The sequence below is a fragment of the Aythya marila genome, assembly GCF_965140915.1.
Source record: "Aythya marila genome assembly, chromosome: Z".
NCBI classification, from domain to species: Eukaryota; Metazoa; Chordata; class Aves; order Anseriformes; family Anatidae; genus Aythya; species Aythya marila.
The window spans coordinates 30,683,001-30,690,183 of NC_139080.1; positions in this window are offsets into that span (position 1 = coordinate 30,683,001).

The following is a 7,183-nucleotide window of genomic DNA, read 5'->3' on the forward strand; positions in this document are numbered from 1 at the left end:
TAATGCAGGACTGTGTCAAATACTTTGCACAAGTCCAGGTAGATGATGTCAGTTGCTCTTCCACTATCCAACAATACTATAACCCTACTGTAGAAGACCGCCAGATTTGTCAGGTATGATCTGCCCTTACTGAAGCCATGTTGGCTGGCAACAATCACCTCTTTGTTTTCTATGTGCTTTAGTTTCCAGGAGGATCATCTCCATGATCTTGCCAGGTACAGAGGTGAAACTCACTGGCCTGTAGTTCCCCAGGTCTTCCTTTTTTCCTTTTTTAAAATGGGGGGTTATGTTTCCCCTCTTCCAGTCAGTGGGGACTTCACCAGACTGCCATGACTTCTCAAACACGGTGGACAGTGGCTTTGTAACTTCATCTGTCAGTTCCCTCAAGACCCACAGATATGTCTCATCAGTTCCCAAGTACTTGTGCATCTTCAGGTTCCTTAGATGGTCTCAGACCTGGTACTGTCCTACAGCAGTTCTTTCAGTCCCACATCATTCATACATTCATCCATACATCATTCTCTCAGTCCCACCCTTTGCTCTCTGTGGGTGTGCCCACAGCTCTTGTTTGTGCCCAGAGCTCTTGTTTGTGAAGACTGAGGCAAAAAGGCCATTGAGTACCTCAGTTTTCTCCATATCCTGGGTGATCAGGTCTCCTGTTTCGTTCCACATTTTCCCTAGTCTTTCTTTCATCACAGATGTACCTACAGAAACCTTGCTGCCTCCTTTTCCTCTGTTTCAGCTAGGCTTTTCTGAGGATAGAATTGACATAGTTACAAATGTGTACCTTTATAAAAAAGTAGCAGAAAAAAGTGTAGTGGCTTTGAGGACATGTATCTACACAGACATTTAAATAGAGTAACAATGAAAGATAAAATATATTCCCAGTAGATGCACAGATATCATCGTAATTGTAGGATGGCTTTTACTGTCTGTCTTCTGAATGTAATGGGGTAACTCATCATTACTTCTGAAAGCTAAAAATAAATTTACTTTGCACCAAAGATCATTGAAGTCATGCCAGCTTTCAATTTCTATAATAACCATGGAAGAAGTCCTCTGATATAATCAGAATTATCTAAACTATTCCATTATGCCTGAATAGGCTCCCATAACTTCTACAAGCCTGTATTTGAAGTAATAAGTTGTCTCCCTGGTTTCAAAGAGAGAGAGAGAGAGACCCAAATCACAAACTAAATTCAGAAGAAGCTGATTTCAGACAGCAAAGCCATTTGTTGCAAGTGTTCACAATAAAAATCCAACACTGACTTTATCAGGTGGCTACCCAAAGATATTTATATTTTCATTTCCTCCTCTATAATTTGCTTCCTTATAAATGTGATAGAAATATGAAGGAAATTAAAAGCTTGTTCTTACATTTAACTTAAGATGTGACAAGAATGAATGGAGATACTAGAGAAATATTTCAACCATGACAGTATCAAAATAATTTCTGTAATGGACAGTATCAAAATAATTTCTGTAATGAATTAGTACCTAAACCAATTTCTTTTAAAAGTACTTCCCAAGCTATTCAAAACCTTTTGTAGATTTTGCCTAAATATTAACCTGGGTTGATAACTGTCCCATAAGGCATATTTTTTCTCTGACAGGTAATATTGGGATGATATTTCACAAAAAAATAAGCCATTACAGTCAGCTCACCCGAATTGGCAAATTTCTTAGGGTTGTGTGTTCAAATGGAACCAGAGTATTATTGTTGCCTGTACTGCCATAAGAAGTAATGTTTGGAGGAAATACAGATGCATACCCCAAAACTGAGCCTATCTATTTTCTATCTGCATTCCTGGCTCTTTGAGACCTAAACCCAATTTTAGTCCAACTTGAAAATGATGCTTGGGAGGAGCAAGACTGGAGAAATGTGTGAACAAGGTTGTAGAGTCAAGACATACTCGCTTCAACTGGAAAGCACTGCATCTGGAGTTGTTTGTTGATGGTAAATCTTTCTGCTTCAGAAACAAGACACAGACTTCCATCTTAACACAGGCCAAATGCAGTCACTGTGGCAGGGATACAAGCCTAGCTAATATTCTTGACCTGTTGGCCATCTCTGTAGTTGTCTCCTGAAAATTGTATGATGATGGCCTTAACAATCAAAACAGAAATTCTAAAAAAGATACATAATAGAAAATGAAGCTCTGATGTCAAATTAACAAAACTTAGTTGATCTTGCAGCTTCAAACAGATTTATCACTTCAAAGTATGTAGCCAGTAATACATGAGTGGGACACGTGACTTGGTACGGATGCCGTCTATAGTATTCAAGAAGGAAACTATGACAGAACATAAGGAAAGGTAGACTGAGCATTCTGATTTCATACTGACAGAAGATCTGGAATAAAGTAAGTTTTTGATTCAATAGCTTGTAGGATGGTAGTTCAAACAGGAATTGCACAGATGATTACCAAGAGCTGAAGACTGAAATGGGAGGAGAACATTTTAGGCCTCACAGAAAGTCAAAATTGTCTGAATATGAGCTAAAGAAATGTGATAATAATGAGTGCCTAAGAGCTTTGAAGACATTGATAAAAGGAAGAGGTAGACAGTGGCACTGGAATAGGTAGGCATATCATAAGCATAACAGTTGTCCAGAAATATGTTTAAAAGCAAATCTCAGAAATCAGAAACAATGGAAACAGCTTATTTATTTATTTATTTATTTATTTATTTATTTATTTATTTTTTAATGTACATTACAAGAAGGAAGGGGATTTCCCAGAATAGAGGACAGGACTGCAAATGCCAATTAAAAAAAATAAATAACAAAAACTCTAGATGCTCATGTCTTGACCTAATGAGCAGACATCACTCAAATGATCAGACAGAGCTTGGACATTGAAAGCTTGACCTTTGATATGTTTCTGCATCATTGCTAACAATGTCAGTTTTGTTACATAAAGCACAGTTAGGCAGGTGCTATAAGAAAGTGTATGATTGATAGAGACAGCAAAGTAAACTTGTACAAGAACATTCATCTTGGCAAACTGCTACATCAGTCAATGAATAACTTGGAGTGATCCATGCAAATGTAATGGTCAAGATGCTCTTGAAGATGCTTTTCCTCCCTGCACCTCTGAAGCTTATTTCTGATGCTGTCCAATTGCAGGTGCCTAAGGAGGAATATAAGAAAAGGACCAAAAAAAATATAATAAAATAAAATGTTGATATGTCTCTGGAGTATTTCTCCAGTCAGTTACCACCTTGGGATTTCTGAGTATGTATATTTAGAATTTTCAAAGAACCTGTCTCCCAAATTTGTTCATCTCTGATTGAACACATGCAGACTTTTAGTGAAATAAATGTAACAGGTTAGTATTCAATGGTAGTCACTTTATAACCTTTTCTTCATTTACTATTCCTCAAAGACATGAAAAGCACTTAAATGGTAAAGACATTGCAATGAGTAAAACTGAACAACATGTGTAGGTATCAGTACAGACCGACTCAAACGTATGCTGACTTTTATCCTGACATGATTTTTTTTTTTTTCCTGTAGAAATTCCTCAACAGAAATGCTTCTGCAGTTAAAATGATCATCTCTGCTGCTGCCTTTCCTAATAAAATTACTAGATGTCACCAGGGTTTTCAAAAGTCTCTGGCATATCAGGTGAGGAATGCCTTCCAGATGGCCTCTTAATGGCCAGCCTTATCTTGGATGTCAATCCAGATGGAGGACATCCTTGTGTTAACACATTCTTATCATTAAATCATCTTATGATGCAGAGGCACAAGAAGCGCAAAGTACCTCTTCCACCTTAGTTTGATCTAATCCAATACTGAAGATTATCTGAATTTCTGTGAATTAATATTTTGGAGATGACTGGTTTATCTTTTTTGTTTGTTTGTTTGTTTTTCTTTTTCCCCTACCACCAAACCTTAAAAACATAGAGGAAAAGCAGATTGCAAAAAAAAAATTTCTATGCATGTTTTATATACATGTGTGTTAGCAAATAAACAATAAACAATAAAAAGGCTAGCCCTTAGAAAGTAAAAAGATAAAATACACTGTTGTCCTATTGTTCTTTACAATAAACACCACTACCTTTTAATTTGATATGTCTTTACCATGGTTTTCTTCCTCATGAAATGTTTAAACTCCAGCAACATTATTTGCTTAAAATAAGACTTAAAAAAGGACTATGGCTGTCATTATGTAAAGAACAACATAAACCTATACCTAATATATCAAACCAGGAGTTACTTAGGTAAAATTTCTTTCTATGCTTGTTATTTTAAGTGAAGCAGCAATACATTGTACTTCTCTCATAAACGATTACCAACTGAGACCAGTAGGCAGAAAATTACTTCTCACCAGTGCATTTACCAGTATTTATAGTGTGAAGACTGAATTACTACCTGTTTGATATTTTTTAAATCTCCCTTTTATACCAGTTTAATTTAAGAGCACCATGAACTGCATGCAATGTGTACCCAGAAAGTAGTTTTCATGCCCCTAGACATAACAGAATAGTTTCACAGCATGTTCTTGGATATCATAGCAGCAGAATATGCAGTAGTATAGGCAATGTCATGGTAAGGGTGGAGAGCCAATCATCTACATGTTTTTGAATTCTTAATAGCCCTCAGGAGCTTAATGCAGTCACTATTGCCAAACAGATAGGAGCCATTTTTGTAGTCTTTATGCACTGCTATTCTTTCATTGACCAGAGAAACATCATAAAATAAGGTCTATGTTAGTACACAAGATAACACAGTTGACTCAGTGGATTTCTCAGGGATAATCACAGTTTATGTTTAGGGCTGTCTTCCTTCCACAAAAGAGTAGGTGACATTATCACACTGGACAGCACAGTATCAGATTGTTTCTTAAGGAGGCATCATCAAGCATCCCCCCAGTAAGAAGTTTGCTATGTAACTTTGTGTCTTAGTGTCAGATCAATGTATCTTTAATCTTTTAAACCTATCTTCTTTTACTGACAGCCCTTGAGTGATACAGTCATTTATTTGTTCTGAAGTCAGAAATATCCCAGTACTTTGATTAGAGATGATACTTCATGTAATTTCAAATTGCCTTTGTTTACTGTTATTTGATAAATTGGAATCGAAATAAAACTGCTCCGTGATTTTACTCACACATCCATGCCTTAAGTATCTTCAGGGTGCAGCTTTTGTTCTGCTTGTGGTGTTGTAAATAAAACTGTTGACAAATCTCCTGTGTACCACCCTTTCTAAGTCCATAGATCAGTCTTGAATATTCCATACCATAGAACTCAAATTTTATCCCGTATCTCAAAGTAATAAACATTAAATGTTGGTGCACCCAATTGTGTGGAATCATATGCATTTTTCTTCTTCAAAATGAATGTAGCAAGGGTAACTGCTTAGGCTATATGCATATTTCTTAGATAGATATATACAGGTGCAGGTTGGTACATAATCTACTACCTCATATTTATGTTTAAATAATCAAATATAGATATTCTTTTTCTTATCAAACAAGTTACTAGTGTGACCTAATTGACAAAGGAGAAAAATATGCAGAAGGCTGATAAGGAAGTACAGGACTGTGAGGAAAGAAAGGAAAGGAGGAAAAAAAAATCAAAAATCCCTTAGACTTCAGAAGAAAAGACTTGTGGAAGATAGTAACAGCTAAGCATTGTGGAATATTAACCTCTGATCAAAATCCTCCCAACCTTCTTTCTTAAGTGGAGAACCAACTCAGAAAGGTAGGAGTGTTTTTTTGTTTTGTTTTGTTTTGTTTTGTAAAAAAAAAAAAAAACGTACTAGGTGACTAGGTGTCCTTACGATTTTTTCTCAGTCAGGGACGAGCAAGGGCCAGCTGTTCCCTAGGTGCATGTGCACTGGGAACAAAGTGTGGCTCCAGAGCAGGCAGAGCCCCAGTTGGCATGGTCTTACAGGGTGTGAACACAAGGAGGGCCGGATGCTGGTAACAGGATCCATTGATGGACCCAGGCAAAGTCTAAGTGTGGTCCAGGGCCTATGCAGGGACTCCAGTCAGGAGCAGGAAACAAGACTGGAGACAGGACTAGAGGCAAGGTTCCGGCTTGAACCTAGAGACAATTCAGCAGACAGGACTAGAGAAAGGCTTGGAGCCAAGTTACAACCTACATCCCTGGGACCTGCCAGGAGGGAAGCAGGTCCATCCAGACCAGCGCTACTGCAAGACAGCAGAGGCCAGAGGCTCTGATGACATGGCACTCCTTTGGCAGTGGGTAGGGGCCCTGGGTGGGTCTGGTCAGGGCCAGTCAGGCCTCCTGCTGCACACAGGGCCCTGACTTTCTCTGGTAACAACTGAAACAGACCCAACGAGGTAGGGACTCTGAAGGTTGAATTTGTCCACAAGCTTTTAGATTACTTCCAAAGCTCCTCAATTATTTCAGGCCTCTTGAGGGGAGGGAAAAATGTATTAACCCATCAAAATGAGCTAAACCTTTTGTCCTACTCCACATATGTTTATGTTTGGAGTCAGGGGCATATACAGAGTCACCCATGCTTCCCACAGAGGAGATGAAGTGCATTAACTCCAGATGTCACCGGGTTTGTTCTCCATTTGCCACCTTGCTCCCTCATGCTGTGACAAACAGAACTGCCACACATCTCTGTGACACGTCTGGGACGGCACAGCTGCTGCTGTGTCTCCAGGGCAAACACCTGCTCTTTCCCTAAATTGTAGGATTACGATTGAATGTGGTGTTGCTGTGTTATTATTAGTCTTATTGTTGTTGTTATCATTGCAATTTCTAACATGTGTTTGTTGGGAACTGAAGTTCTGCTTTTTTAACTCTGGTATGAATGCTCAGAAAAGCCCTACCGTTGTCCTCTGCAAACCTTACAGAGGGGAAAGCCAGAAGGATATAACAAAGTCAGATTTATTTGCTGCTGAGTGGGTGATTTTCTAAGTCTTTCTTTTTGTCTGTTGCACTTTTTTAATTTGGTTCAAAGGTAAACTCAAAGGTAACCCTGAATACTGACTTATTTACTTAATACTTGTTACATTAAACCTCTTATCATGTCAGTTGTGCCCATTAGCTTTCAAATACTAAATACAGCTATATGATTAAAGTATTGCCTATTCAAATATTTTATATCAGTAGGTGTTATCTATCCTGAATACCTATGTAATACACATTGCATTGCAAGAATTTCTCTTGCCCAATCTAGTTTTATTAGGCAATAAAAA